At 34.6% G+C, this 16217-nt stretch overlaps 1 non-coding gene across 1 annotated transcript; it reads left to right on the top strand.

Moving 5' to 3' along the window:
• The first annotated feature begins 12137 nt into the window (after positions 1-12137).
• On the top strand, positions 12138-12243 carry LOC140852248 (small nucleolar RNA R71). The gene has a single exon (XR_012135152.1). It is a non-coding gene; the product is annotated as a small nucleolar RNA R71 (small nucleolar RNA).
• Positions 12244-16217: the final 3974 nt, after the last annotated feature.

Raw genomic sequence — 16217 nt, 5'->3', positions numbered from 1 at the left:
CCAACTATTAACATGACACACCAAGTGCATCCAACAAATGGATGGCCAAGCTTGAGTGTGGCTCGGCCAACCTGAGCATTGATCTGAAGCTACATCATGATGGTCATATGATGAATGACAATTTCAATACATAATAGACACAAGGTGTGTGGCACCTCCAATGCCTATTTGGAATATTAGACTTGAAAGAACAATGTCCTACAAGCCAATCCCATATGGGATGCGATAGGATGTTTATTATAATTTATCTTTTAAACTCATGTAATTGATATTTATTATTAATAAAATAAAGTATTTTTGATTTATTATGCTACATCTTATTTATTTTAAGATTATAATAAACCCCACAGGTCTAGGTAATAGTTTTAGGGCCATGATGAGATCACACCAGTGAGACCTAATTCCTTAGTAGCCCTAACTTAAAATATTCTTAGTTGTTGGTACATTGAGTCGGAGATCAATGATATTGGTAAGACTGGCATGTCCTATGTATGCTCAGAAATGAGGGTGGTTGATCTCATAACTACTTATTTGGAGACACTAATACAATGATATGGGTGCTCATTAGAGAATGAGTTCACTGAATTGACCTATGAAAGAATATCAGATAGAGTCTTATTTATATGTCAATGGATAATTCTCTAGTGGGAGTTGTATATGTGATCCTTAGATCTGAGGTCACTATGCTACCTTGTGTACATGCATCCATACTTTGGTTCACTACCTAACTTAATTCTTTGATCCTTGTGTGGGGGTGTTCTGGATATAGAAAAGTATGCATAAAGGTTGTGAGTGATCAATCACTCATAATACAGGGAGCGAATATCTTATGTGATCTCATAGGATGATAATTTTGAAAGTCTTTGGCCAAAGTAGGATAATAATTAGAAAAAAATTTTTAATGTATCATCAATTGAATCATCACCTTCAGATCGAGATACATAAAGATAAGTCATTGGGTTTGATATATTTTTATGCCCACAGCTCATCTGGGATGTTGTTTGATTGAAAGATTGAATTACACAAAAACTTACCACTAAAAGATATTTTGATAATTTTTTTATCAAAATTTTAATCTTTTGAATAGTCATGATACATTGCTAGATGTCAATTTTGACTTGTGGATTCATCAAAATTAAAAGAGTTTAATTCTGAGGTCAATTTGAAAGAGTCCAAGTTGATTGAGACTCTTTGGGTGACCTAATCTTATCGATTACGGTTACGTCGAAAGTCTTGATCCACTACTGGCTAGATTTGGAATCCAATAGGTCATATACTTTGAGATTTAATCTTACTCTAATTTAATTAGAGTTTAATTTAAATTCTATGGGTTAATTTGATATGCTAGCACATTGTATTAACCCAAGTTCTCAAATTGGTTTAGATCAAATTGTTTGAGCTAACCTAGACCAGTTGGCTTTGACCTAATAGGATTGGGTCAATTTGGATTGGATCTTTATCCAACTTAGACCAATTTCAAGTGGAGAAGGAGTCCTCTATGCCCACTAGAACCCATGCACAAAAATAAATACCGCTCCCCCCTTTTTTTGGCATGTGAAGTAAAGAGTCCTTTTTAAAGAAGGCTCTTAACTAACACATGTTTCCTTAAATTCTCGATTAGAAATCTTATGTTTTATCACCAAAATTTATTAAATTTTTTATGTTATATAGAAGACTAAGAGTCATTCTATTTCAAATAATTGGATCATTAAAATTTACTCGATAAAATTATTTGGTGCATGGGAAGTTGGAGCGCTAAAGATTGGCGCCCCTTCATCCCATGAGACATCCCCTGGTCCCCTATTTATAGGGGATGCCTTACATGGCTTCATATTATGATTTTTAGATGAAATTAAAGATAAGAGATGTGGCAAATATAAAAAAAATTCTAAAAAAATTTAAGGAAAAAAAAAAATTAAGTGGCAAAAGTTGCTACAAGGGTGGTGAGATTTTCAGCAAGTGTTGCTTGAGTGCCCTAAGATTTAGTTTTTCCATATGTTAGAGGCAAAAATCAAATCTTAGGTTGTATGAAATCTGAAGAGTATCTTCTTAGTGTCATTCTGGTGGTAAGATCGAAAGTAACTGAGCTTTAGTGCGATCGTGACGCAAGTTCGAAACCGATAGTATTCTTAAGAAGACAAGGTCATGGCAGCACATTGGTTGAAAAGAACCTTAGCTATCTTTCATGTGGATCACCATTGGAGGACTTCTACCTTGGGGTCTTATGGAGAACACCAACATGTTACTTTTTTATTTTGGTGAAAGTATAAAATTCTATCCTTATGCATGCTTGTTTTTTGTTTTGATCGATATCGGCAAGGTGATTCTAGGATTTGGATTCCGACTCGATAGTTTTATTTGATAAAACTACTGATTTGTATGATTTTAAAATTTTAAAAATTATTTTTTACTGTATGGTTAGAACTCAACAATGGTATCAGTGCCACCCTTGTCTGATTCGATCAAACAAGTATAATTTGATAGCATAGAATCGTTCTTGTTCATATCTTGCAAAAAATGTAGTATTATTTTTAGCATCGATTCTTCAAACTCAAAAATTATTTTTGACTTTTATTGAATCATGATTCTAAATTTTAATTATTAAATTATAAATTTATGATAATTTAAAATTTTATTATCATGGTTGCATGATGCTTAAATCGATGTATTGGATATAAAGGTGTTATGCATGCCTAATTAGATTAGGATTTGTTATATTATATGTATTTGTTAGTTATATCTTATGACTTCGATTGTACCCTAATATATATATATATATATATATATATATATATATTTTGTCATGATAATATGATTACTATTATGAATAGTTGAAGCATACAAATTTGTATAATTTGTAGTATACATTTTATGCGCTTATAGTTAGGATGTGTCGAGATCAGTTCAAAGTCTCTCTTAAAGATTATATTAAGTTGTAATATCAAGATTCACTTTTTAATCAAAAGTTCAATTCTTAAGATCAATTGATGTTGAAAAAAATATGAATGATGGTTTTCTAATTAGATCTGTATGCTGGCCTGGCCAACTCTGTTGGTGTCTAAAAAAGCTACGGGGAGCCTCCCACCTACTTACCTGACTAATTTGGTCTTGTTGATTTTCAAACTTAGATTGATTAAGTGATGCAGACATTACAAGGATCTTCCTTCAAATTTGGTCGATAGAGTATGTCAAGATCTTAGTGAGCTTGTTATGCTATCCATAAGGCTTACTATAGAAATTGACATGACATTGATCAAGTACATATTGATGCTTATGGCATATTTGAATAGTGTTGCTTTATTGTGCTATCCACAAGGGTAGTATTGTTTAAATATGACCATATGGATTGAAAGGTCAACTTAACTAGAACACTATAGTTTGTTGTGCTATCCATAAGACTATATGTGATCTAGAGGTCAGAAAGAAAGATGTTGAGAATTGTAAAGGTATAATTGGTAAAGAGTTACCTACTTTTGAACTCATGAATGCTTGTTGTGCTATCTACAAGGTGTTTGTGAGGAATAGAGATCTTAGCCCCACTAAGAAATATTAGAATATTTTTCAATTTTCATATTTGAGGGGTATGAAGTTCGATAAAATAGTGAGAGACATAATTAGATAAAAATCTTCGTCTAATTGTGTATGTCCTCATGAGTTATCTGTTTATATTATGTTCTTATTGTTGTAAATTAACTACACACATGACATCCTCACTTTCACTTAGAGGTATCCTAGATGCAAACAAGTTGACTGGACTTAACTATATCGACTGGTTAAGGAACTTGAGAATTATTCTCACTCAGGAGAAAGTCTCCTACATTTTGGATACACCTGCTCTAGATTCTCTTAGGAAAGATGCTTTTTAGGAGGATAGAGCTGCATATAAGATATGAAAAGATGATAGTGTGACTGTCAAAGGTATCATGCTTGCTTTCATGAGCAACAAGCTCCAGAGACAGCATGAGGACATGGACATTTTCTCTATTCTCCTTAATCTTAAGGAGCTATATGGAGAACAAAGTCGAACTACTCGATATGAGATATCAAAGTAGTTATTCCGTATCCGCATGACTGAAGGCATCTCTGTACAAACTCATATCCTTAAGATGATTGATTTGATCACTCATCTAGGACAGCTAGATTTTGCCATAGACGATGAACTGAGCCAGAATTTGATCCTGCAGTCTCTTCCTGACTCTTTTTTTCAGTTTATTATTAATTATCATATGAACAAACTGAACATTAGTCTGCCTGAGCTGCTGAATATGTTGAAAATAATAGAGAGCTATTTCAAGAATGAAAAGACTCAAGTCTTTCATGTTGATAAAATTGAAAGGAATATGCCCTATAAGCCAATCAAAATGTATAAATAGATGGATATTTTTTATCTCCCAACAACTCATGTACTGATGTTTTAAATAAATAAAGGCATTTAGTTCATCATATGCTGCATCTTATTTTGATGAACCCCATAAATTAGGGCTATGGTTTTAGGGTTATGATGAGATCATACCAAGTGAGACCTAAAACCTTAAAACTCTAATTTTAAATATTTCTAGTCGATGGAACATTGAGTAGGGGATCAATATTTTCGGTAAGACTGGTACATCCTGTGTATGCTCGACAGAGAGGGTAATTAATCTCACAATTACTTGTGTATGACACTAATATAAGGATGTAAGTGTTCATTAGAGAATGAATTCACTGAATTGATCCAATTAAAGAATATCTGATGGAGTCTTATCTTCATGTCAATAGATTTTTTCTTATAGTGGGAATTGTGCATGTAAATCTTTTGACCTGAGACTGCCATAGAACCTTATAAGTATGAATCCATATTTTGGATCATACTCATTCATGATTTAATCATGTACGGGATGTTCTGGATATGATGGATTGCTTATGAAGGTTGTGAGTAGGTCAATATGGAAACGATCGCTCCTAGTAAGAGGAGATCGCATCCTATCTGCTTCAATCAAATAATGATTCAGAAAGACTTTGATCAAAGCATTATAAAAAAATTAGAAATGGTTTCTAATATTTTATAAATCGAATCATTATTATTTGATCAAGAGAAATATGAATATAAAATTGGGTTTGACAGTTTTTCATACCCAAACTTATATTTGGGATGCAGGATGATCGTAAGATCAAGTTGCACTGTAATTTTTACTGAAGGATATTTTTGGTATTTCCATCAAAATTCCATATCTACCAGGTAGACATGATACGTTGCTAGACGTTAATCATATCTTGTGAGTTTGATCGAATTAAAGAGTTTAATTCGATCATTAATTAAAAGCTGTTCTGATTGATCAAAATTGTTCAGCTTGATTTGACCTAAATCGGCTAGATTGTGTTCTAACCAAATTAGTTTAAATTACACCTGGACTCACTACTGGCTAGATGTGGAACCCAATGGATCATACACAAAGAAAATTGATCATGGGTTTAATTTGATTAAACCATGTTTGCAAGTTGAACATGCTAGCACATGTTGCAAACCCTAGCATTTAGATTCGAATCGGGTTCCGATTTGGGCTATTTAGAACCAATTTGAGCCAAATTGGATTTGGTATTGAAGTGAGTTTGAAGTGTTTTAATTGGGCTTGTTGTTGGTGCCAAAAATCAGGGAACCACATGCCTAAGAGTCTCTCTCTTGGTGTGTGGATTTAAATCCATGCGCATGAGCCACATGGCGCATGGATGGAGTTAGCGCCACCTTTAGATAAGGTCTATCCTATTTTTCTCCGTAATCTTTATTCTATGAATGTATTTCAGATGTCTTAGAAGGTGCCTAAGAGTCTTTCTGAGTATTAAACTCATCATAGAAGAATTAAGAAAAGGATAAGGATTAAATCCATGCGCCACCTCTTGGAAGCGCCCCTTTGAAATTTCAAATGGGGAGATAAGTTTTAAATTATCCATGCCCATTAATCTCTTGCGCCATTCTTCAAATTGGCACCATATATCTTGGCCATTGGATGGGCTTTCTTCCAGATCCAAAGGCATGGGTTGATGGCGCCAATAAGAGAAGCTTCGTGACTTCTCATCTGAACACCGTAAGTTAAGATCGAAGAGTCTTTCTGAAATAAGGCGTCTCTTCAACCCAATTTTGATGTACACATGGCATTTCTTAACTTATGGGGCATGAGAAATAGACAAGAGGCCTGAGATAATTTGTAAGAGGGCATGAGATGTTTTGGATTGCACCTTTACGTGCAATATAAATAGGGGTGCACGCCGAGGAGTCTCGAAGATTCAAAAATCTTCTTTCTTTCTTACAAGAGGCTCTGCTTGTCTAATTTTTTTTATTCCTTCTCTCTAGCCTAGATAAGGTCCTGATAAAGGATAAAAAATCTTCCAAAAGGCTTAGAGAATTGGAATAAAAATTAAGGAGACAAGGAGCAAGAAAAAAAGGGAAGAAAAGGTCCAACAGTGTGACAGCAAACCCAAGAAAGGAGGTTCTGCCCAAATTGCATTTAAATTCTGATAAATCAAAATTTAATTATAGAGTATTTTCTAATAAGTGCTAGAGAGTTGATCGAGTCCTCATGTGGATCAATGTTGGAGGGTGAACACGTGGGCACCTGGTGGAAACTCAAACAGATTGCTACCGGCAACTAAGCATAAATCAGGGTTTAGCGATAAGAGGTATGTTTCTATATCTTTTATTTGATATTAATGCATATTATATTGTTTAATTTCTGATAAGATGATCTTGGAGTTAGGTTTTAATTTTATGATTTCATAATAATTATTTTTGAAATCCATGCTTCCGCCATTGCACTAAAACCTTTCAGTGGTATCAGAGCAACCTTGTTAGAATTAAATCATATGATGATATGTTAATGATTTAAAGGCAATCTTATAAATATGATATGATCATTATTTATGTTTTAATATGATATTTATATGATGAGATCATATTCATTATTTCATAATTAAAATATGATGTATATAATTATGGAATGTTGCTTTGTCATATTGAATTGTGTTCACTATGATGCTATATGATGAGATCATATTCATTATTTCATAATTAAAATATGATGTATATAATTATGAAATGTTGCTTTGTTATATTGAATTGTGTTCACTATGATGCTATATGATGAGATCATATTCATTATTTCATAATTAAAATATGAAGTATATAATTATGGAATGTTGCTTTGTCATATTGAATTGTGTTCACTATGATGCTATATGATGAGATCATATTCATTATTTCATAATTAAAATATGATGTATATAATTATGGAATGTTGCTTTGTCATATTGAATTGTGTTCACTATGATGCTATATGATGAGATTATATTCATTATTTCATAATTAAAATATGATGTATATAATTATGGAATGTTACTTTGTCATATTGAAGTGTGTTCACTATGATGCTAATTTTTTTTATTCATGTATTTATTATGATATAGAAATTAAATAAGCATTGAGACCTGAAAAATTCTCTGTAAAATGATATTAAGTTGTAGTGTAATTAACCAATAGCAGAACCAATCGATGATGTCTAATTGATCAATCGGTGTCTAGGAAAGTGGTTCATGATTGATAAAGAGAATGTGGTTTCTAATTGGTTCCGTTGTCTGACCTAGCCAAAATTTATTGATGTCTAAGGAAAGCAACGGGGGGACCCCCACCTCTCTTCCACTTACCTGGCTGATTAGATTAATTTAATTCTTGACTGGGATGCTCGGTGTTATATTCACTATATTATGGCCTTCCTTCATGCTAGGACATTACTATGTCACGAACCATATTAGGTTTGTTGTGTAACCACAAGACCAATTATGGAAACTGACATAATATTGTTCTGGCGCATCGAGATTGATGCGTAGTCGTTGATAGCACCAAAAATAACTCTACTCACTATGTAGGTAGGATGAGTCGAGATCGTATCCTCAGAGACCTTGGGCTAAGTTGAAATTGCAAGGTAAAAGAAAGAAGCGTTGTTTTTGATTTAGAAAATAAATTATCGTAAAATTGAGGTAATTAAAAAAATAAAGAGCTCGGGAGTTTTGAATTAATATGCACTAGCAGAGTTGTATCTCTTTTTTAACTAAATAGATGTGATTAATCTTAGAAAAAATATCTGTCTTTCCTCGGCACGCTCCGTACCCGTAGATCACGGCGCGTCTCCGGAAAATACTAGGTACACAACTCTTCTTTCCTCGGCATGCCCCGTATCCGTAGATCACGACGCATCTTCGAAAAGTAAAAGTTGTTCCTAATATTAATCTAACAAGAAAGCATAAATAAAAGCATATGATAGGGAGCAAATAAAGAACTCATGACAATTTAAATAAAAAGCATAATCTTTATTGCATATAAAGAAATACAGGAAAGTTTAGAACAATAAACCATCTCTGTGTCGTTACAAAATTTTTTCTCCACTCCCGAGACTGCTAGCCTAGCTGCTCATGAAGTAGTCCCTTTCTATTCCTCTATGCAAGACTCTAGAAGAATTTCTGGGCTCCCCCTCCAATGAGAGTACAAAAGTCTTTTTATAGGTGTTAGGAGGGAGGAGTTTTACATGATTTTCTGATGTGGGACTAAAAAAATATAAATCCTTCAAAATATTTCTAAATATTATTTTTTTCTTATTTTGAACTTGTCTGCCGTGCGTCCACACCCACGTCAGCGCCTATCCCGCATCCACGCCGCACGTCCACACCGCGTCCCGCGTGTTCACGCACGCATGCTGCCCACATTCACGCGCCAGCTTCCTTTTGTTTTGAATTTCACTTCAAACCGCACCCAAAGCTTCACGTGAAACCGCCCAGAGAAAATCAACGTGAACCACCTTTTCACATACCAAAAAGAAACTTTTGTTTCTTTACAATGACATCTGTATCCTTTTGGATTCCTTGCATAGTATCTTCATTTTTTATAATACCGGATGCGTCTTTCTTTTATTTTAATTTTATTTTAAGTCCAAATTTCTTCAAACTTGAGTCTTTTTGATCTATAAATTGGACTCTTTGTATCGGCGATCATCTTTCCTGTAAAACATAAAAAGAAGCATCAAATTCTTAATAAATAAAATAAATTAAATATGATTTTCTGCTTTAAATGACTTAAATTATGTGTTTATCACACCCCCCAACTTGAATTTTGCTCATCCTCGAGTAAAATAGATATATCAGCATTGTGTACTGACTCGATTTTGAATCAAAAATTAGGTTAGGCATCCCAAAAGGTAGATGATACTTGGTCAGACCATTAAAGAGATATTTCATTGGATTATCAATTTGACCCAATTAGTGGCTGAGTATTAACTAAAAAAATTTCAGAACTTTTCTTTCACCAACTCCCCACTTTACTCTTTAAATCCTCTAACTTAATGGGAAAGAGGTTTATTATCTTCTTGCAATTTAGTCTCCTTAATATATATATTATTATTATTATTATTATTATTTATATTTTTTATTATATAATATTGCCTACCTTTTTACGCGAACCACAATGCTTACTTAGGCGAAAGGGCCCGGTTACTCAGTAGGAAACCAATATATATATATATATTTTTTTTTTAAGGAGAAATTTTTTTTTTAAGGAGAATTTTTTTTTTTTTTTTTTTTGCATACCTCGATCTTTCCACCCAATTTCTCATGAAGCAGATTCTTTATTGAGATCAGTAAGAAGAGGGTTTGTAGAATCACTCCTAAAATTTGATCTAGTTTAAACCCTACCATTCATTGGGTTTTCTTAATAATTTATTCCTCAGTATCTCTAAAATTATCTTGACCGTTAATCATTCATTTATTAGGATGCCTAATAAAATTTGAATCCACAAAACTAATTATTTCTGACCATACTCGAGGATTTGATTAATTTCCTCCCCCCCCAACTTAATCTACATTGTCCTCAATGGAGTAGGAAAGCAAAGAAAATAAAAGGAGAGAGTGCACCTCGGATAATTTTGCTTTGGAAGTTGACGATAGCTTCATTGATTAATAGGATCTTGCTCTAAATTCCTGCAGCTGCGGTAAAGTAAAAAAAAATATGAAATCGTTGGGTTGCCTCCCAACAAGCGCTAAGTTTTATGTCTTCAGCCAGATGTCAAGTTTATTAACAGACTCTTCCATACAGAGTGGTCCTTTATTCTTTAAAAAAAATGATGATCAGTTAAAACAAAATAGAAGAAATTTGGGTTGCCTCCCAAAAAGCGCTAAGTTTTACATCTTCAGCCAGACGTCATATGCAATAAAACCAACAAAAGATGGGTAATGGCTCATACTTGATTGTCCATGGAGGAGTGGTTTTATCATGTGGTGTATCCAACAATATGTTAACTTCTTTCATATATCCCTTAAAGTCATACACTCCAAAGTGAGCCAAGTAAGTATCTAAGGGTTCAGGTGCTAGAATTGTGGGTGTTGCATCTTCTATAATATCTTCTAGTGTATCTACTTTGAAGCAAGTATCCATTGATGGTCCTTGGGAAGCACCAAACACATTCAGTCTCAGTTTCTTATTCCCAAATGATACGTCCATGACTCCTGTCCTACAATTGATGCATGCATTTGCATAGCTAAGAAGGGTCGTCCTAAGATAATGGGAATTTGTCTGGGGTTGCCACTTAATTCCATATCGAGAACCAAAAAATCAACTGGAAAGTAAAACTCATCTACCTTGACCAAGACATCCTCAAGCATTCCACATGGTTCCTTAATTGATCTGTCGGCTAACTATAATGTGACTGATGTGGGTTTCAGTTCTCCGAATCCAAAAAGTTCATACACCGAACTAGGTAAAAGATTCACACTTGCCCCTAAATCTAGAAGAGCTTTTTCAATGTGATAATCTCCTATAACACAGGAAATGATGGGGGCTTTTGGGTCTTTAAGCTTTGGAGGAGTGGCATGCTGGATGACAGAACTAGCCTGTTCAGTGAGACGTACTTTCTTTGAGATTTGTGATCTAGATTTACGTTTTTGGATACACAAATCCTTCAAAAATTTGGCATAAGCAGGGACCTGTTTGATTGCATCTAGAAAGGAAAGATTAATTTGGACTTGCTTAAACAATTCCAACATCTCATCGAGTTTTTCTCCCTTCTTATCTATAGGAATAGGGGCTTTCAGGGCATCCGAAAATGGGGCTTTAGGTAAGTAAGATGATTCCGGTGCAGTTGGTTCCTTCTCTATTTTCAGGTCCTCCTTGTTCTTGGGTAATTTGGATTCGGTTAGAGGTTTAGGATCAGTCTCATTGGTTTTACTAGTGTGTTCAATGACCTTCCCACTTCTCAGAGTCATGATTGATTTGGCATGTTCAGAAAAAGCTTCTGGGGTATTATAACTCTCAATCACAAATTGTCCTCTTGGGTTGCTCTCAGGTTGGCTAGGTAATTTTTCTTCTTCCCTCCTACTGAATGCAGTCGCTAGTTGACCTATTTGGGTCTCTAGCTTAGCAATGGATTGTGTGTGGGAGTTAAGGATCTGAGTGTTAACTTCTAATCATTCTAGTGCTTTCAGAACTTTTTCCTCAAAAGCTGAGCTGTGACCAGTAGTAGATGGTTGAGGAGCATTTTGAAATTGATGGTATGATCCATGCCTATATGTTGGGTCTTGATATTGAGGTCGAGGTGTGGCAGGACCAACCACTGGTTGTGGTCTCCAGGAAAAATTTGGATGGTTTCTCCAGCCGGGGTTATAAGTGTTCAAATATGGATCGTTTCCTGGTCTGCGAGCTTGTTGGACTTGCTGAACCTGCTCGTGCACAAACTCAGGAAATTGGGGTGCGGTTGGGCATTCACTAACAAAATGGTTCGGACTTGCACACAATGCACAAACTTCTTGGATTGGATTAGGCGGAATCGGGGATTGTCCAGTGTTTAGAAGACGATCTAATTTTTGGGACAGTTCATTTACCTTTTGATGGATATCTATGGCATTTCCTACTTCATATATTCCACCTCTTTTTGAGTTTAACATGGGTTTATCTCTAATAGAGGCAGACATATGATGTAATGAATTTTCACTTAAAATTTCAAACAGTTGCCATGCCTCATCCTCACTTTTCAGCATAAATATCCCATCGCATGATGCATCGACCATTTGTCGATGTCTTTCAGAGAGCCCATCATAAAAACATTGGATTAACTGCCACTTAGGTACAGCATGGTGGGGATATTTTCTAATAAGGTCTTTTAATCTCTCCCATGTTTCATGAAACATTTCTCCATCTAATTGGGAAAAACTAGTTATGGCTTTCCTTATTTGATTAGTTTTTTCTATGGAAAAATATTTCTTGAGAAACTCTCCTTGCAGCTAGTCCCAGGTTGATATAGTCATGGAATCCAAAGTATGTAGCCAGTATTTGGCTTTGTCCTTAAGTGAAAAAGGAAATAATTTCAACCTAAGAGCATCATCGGAGAAGTTGTGAATTTTGACAGTTGAGCATATCTCAAGAAATTCTTCAAGATGTTTATAAGGGTCTTCATTACTAAGTGCATAAAATGAAGGTAACATTTGGATTATACTGGACTTAATTTCATATTGAGTGGCCTCCACAGGGGGCACTTGAATACATGGAGAGTAGGTATATGTGGAAGGAGTAAAGTACTCCTTCAATTGCTTGGGTGGATCATTCTCCTGATTTTGGTCCATCTTTTTATGTCTGTTGGCTCTAAGGGTTCTTTCTATTTCTGGATCAAAAGGTTGGATTTCTGGTCGTAACGATCTACGGCCAAGCATACACCTTGCAATTATACTGTAGAGCAAACACAATTTTTTTTTTTTTTTAATAATATATATTTTTATAATAAAGTGAGAAAAGAATGAAAAAAATCTAAAGAGAAGAACCTAAGAATCTTAAATCTATGAAAAGGGAGAAATTAGTTAATGTTTAGATGTTAATTGCAATCAACTTAAACAATCATAGACTCTCTATCCTAAGGTTAACTTAGATCTAGACAGCTCCTAACTTTCAAGACCGCCTTTGAGCACTCCAAGCTCAAGATTGACTAACTGACTCGGCCAGGTAAGCGTAAGATGTGGGAGGTTCCCTGCTCGTTGCTTTCCTTAGACACCAACTAAGTTGGCCAAGTCAGTCAACGGAACCAATTGCAAACCACTTTCTTTAACCACTTGCCTTAGACATCGAGCAATTAACCAATCCGCACTCGGTTCAACTCTCGAGCTTTCTTATCCTATTGAGCTCGAAATTCCTAGGGCTGACATCTAGTTGATTTTAAATTAAGGTCTAGGTTATGCAAATGCAAGGGAGTGATTTGTGGGCCAAGGAAGGGTGATCAAATCCCCACTTTATCTGGTTAATGGGTTATTGCCCTTAAGATTAATTATGAAGATGCAATGCAAAGAAACAAGGTGTCCAATCAAGTTAGAAATTTTTATATTTGAGGTTACGCTATTTTAGTTAAGTGTTATGAAATGTCAGTAGTTTTTTTTTTTATATAATTTTATCTTTTTATATATATTTTTTTTAATTTTTTTTTAGTTTTGCAAGAAAATAAATTTAAGTGATTAAGTCTAAAAAGCAATAAATCACTGGGCTATGAAAAGTAGCAAATTATTCTAAGCAGCAAAATTTCTAAGTAGTAAATTAGTTATGCAAGGTAATTCTGTAATTATGCAAATAAGATTATCTAGCTAGAAAGCACTGAAAAAAAATTAAAACGAGAAATAAAAATTGAAAAGTAATTTTTTAAAAAAAAAAAAATTTCAATTTTTTAATTCAACCGTGCCAAGATCCCCGGCAACGGTGCCAAAATTTGATGCGTAGTCGTTGATAGCACCAAAAATAACTCTACTCACTACGTAGGTAGGATGAGTCGAGATTGTATCCTCAGAGACCTTGGGCTAAGTTGAAATTGCAAGGTAAAAGAAAGAAGCATTGTTTTTGATTTAGAAAATAAATTATCGTAAAATTGAGGTAATTAAAAAAATAAAGAGCTCGGGAGTTTTGAATTAATTTGCACTAGCAGAGTTGTATCTCTTTTTTAACTAAATAGATGTGATTAATCTTAAAAAAAATATCTGTCTTTCCTCAGCATGCTCCGTACCCGTAGATCACGGCGCGTCTCTGGAAAGTACTAGGTACACAACTCTTCTTTCCTCGGTACGCCCCGTATCCGTAGATCACGATGCGTCTCCAAAAAGTAAAAGTTGTTCCTAATATTAATCTAACAAGAAAGCATAAATAAAAGCATATGATAGGGAGCAAATAAAGAACTCATACAATTTAAATAAAAAGCATAATCTTTATTGCATATAAAGAAATACAGAAAAGTTTAGAACAATAAACCATCTCTGTGTCGTTACAAAATTTCTTCTCCACTCCCAAGACTGCTAGCCTAGCTGCTCATGAAGTAGTCCCTTTCTATTCCTCTATGCAAGGCTCTAGAAGAATTTCTGGGCTCCCCCTCCAATGAGAGTACAAAAGTCTTTTTATAGGTGTTAGGAGGGAGGAGTTTTACATGATTTTTCGATGTGAGACTAAAAAAATACAAATCTTTCAAAATATTTCTAAATATTATTTTTTCCTTATTTTGAACTTGTCTGCCGTGCGTCCACACCCACGTCAGCGCCCATCCCGCGTCCACGCCGCGCGTCCACGCCGCGTCCCGCGTGTTCACGCACGCATGCTGCCCACATTCACGCGCCAGCTTCCTTTTGTTTTGAATTTCACTTCAAACCGCGCCCAAAGCTTCACGTGAAACTGCCCAGAGAAAATCAACGTGAACCACCTTTTCACATACCAAAAAGAAACTTTTATTTCTTTACAATGACATCTGTATCCTTTTGGATTCCTTGCATAGTATCTTCATTTTTTATAATATCGGATGCATCTTTCTTTTATTTTAATTTTATTTTAAGTCCAAATTTCTTCAAACTTGAGTCTTTTTGATCTATGAATTGGACTCTTTGTATCGGCGATCATCTTTCCTGTAAAATATAAAAAGAAGCATCAAATTTTTAATAAATAAAATAAATTAAATATGATTTTCTGCTTTAAATGACTTAAATTATGTGTTTATCAGAGATGCTTACAGCAATTTTTTAAGTATAATGCTTTGTTGTGTAACCACAAAAGTATTTATATTCTATTTTGACTGTATTAAAATGAAGGGTCCTACTTAACTAAAATATTATGGTCCGTTGTGTAAACACAAGGCTATTAATGTTTTAGAGGTCAGGATTTTTTATTGAGAATTGCATGAGATGCAATAGGAAAGAGTTTCCTACCTTTAAACTTATAAAAGATTTGTTGTGCAACCACAAGATCTTTTATAAAGAATTAGGGTCTCAATCCCACTAAGAAAATCAATCAGGGTTTTCTCAAACATCATACTAGAGGGTTATGATGTCTGATAAAAATAGTGAGAGACACAATAAAATTAAAGTCCTAATTTAATTATATATATCATGTTGAGTTGTTCGCTTATGTAATGTTCTTTATTATGTAGATTAATGGCTTCTTCATTTTTACTTCGCTCCATTTTGGATACAAATAAATTGACTGGTACCAACTATGTGGACTGGTTGAAAAATCTTAAAATAGTACTTAGTCAAGAGAAGCTTTCTTACATTCTCGATACCCCTGACATTGAGCCAGTTGGGGAGGATGCCACAGAGGAAGAAAAAATCACATATAGGATGTGGCAAAATGATTCTTTAACTGTCAAGTGTATCATACTTGCCTCTATGACAAATGAGTTACAGAGGCAGCATGATAGCATGGACACTCATTCCATATTGCTCAATTTAAAAGAGCTTTATGGAGAACAGAGTAGGATGGCAAGATATGAGATATCTAAGCAGTTATTTCGTGCCAGAATGATAGAGGGGTCATCTGTACAAAACCATGTTCTAATGGTTATTGACCTGATCACTCGATTAGGTCAATTAGGTTTTGTTATGGATGGAGAGTTGAGTCAGGATCTAATCCTGCAATCACTTCCAGAATTATTTTCTCAGTTTGTCATGAACTATCACATGAACAAACTAAATTCTTCCTTGCCTGAGCTGTTAAATATGCTCAAAACAGCAGAGAGCCATATCAAGAAGGATAAGGCTCCTCTTCTTCTTGTGAATAGGATCTCCAAGAAGGCAGGCAAAAAGGGTTCTAAAAGGAGGCTGAACCCTAAAGGTGGTATAAATAAGAGAAAGAAGGGAAAGAAAACCTCCGGACAGTCGACCTGCTTCCATTGCGGCAAGGCAGGTCATTGGAAAAG

This window comes from Elaeis guineensis, chromosome 10 (genome assembly GCF_000442705.2).
Source record: "Elaeis guineensis isolate ETL-2024a chromosome 10, EG11, whole genome shotgun sequence".
In the NCBI taxonomy this organism is placed as follows: Eukaryota; Viridiplantae; Streptophyta; class Magnoliopsida; order Arecales; family Arecaceae; genus Elaeis; species Elaeis guineensis.
The sequence above is the reverse complement of the archived record's forward strand: the minus strand, read 5'-3'. Positions and strand labels throughout refer to the sequence as shown.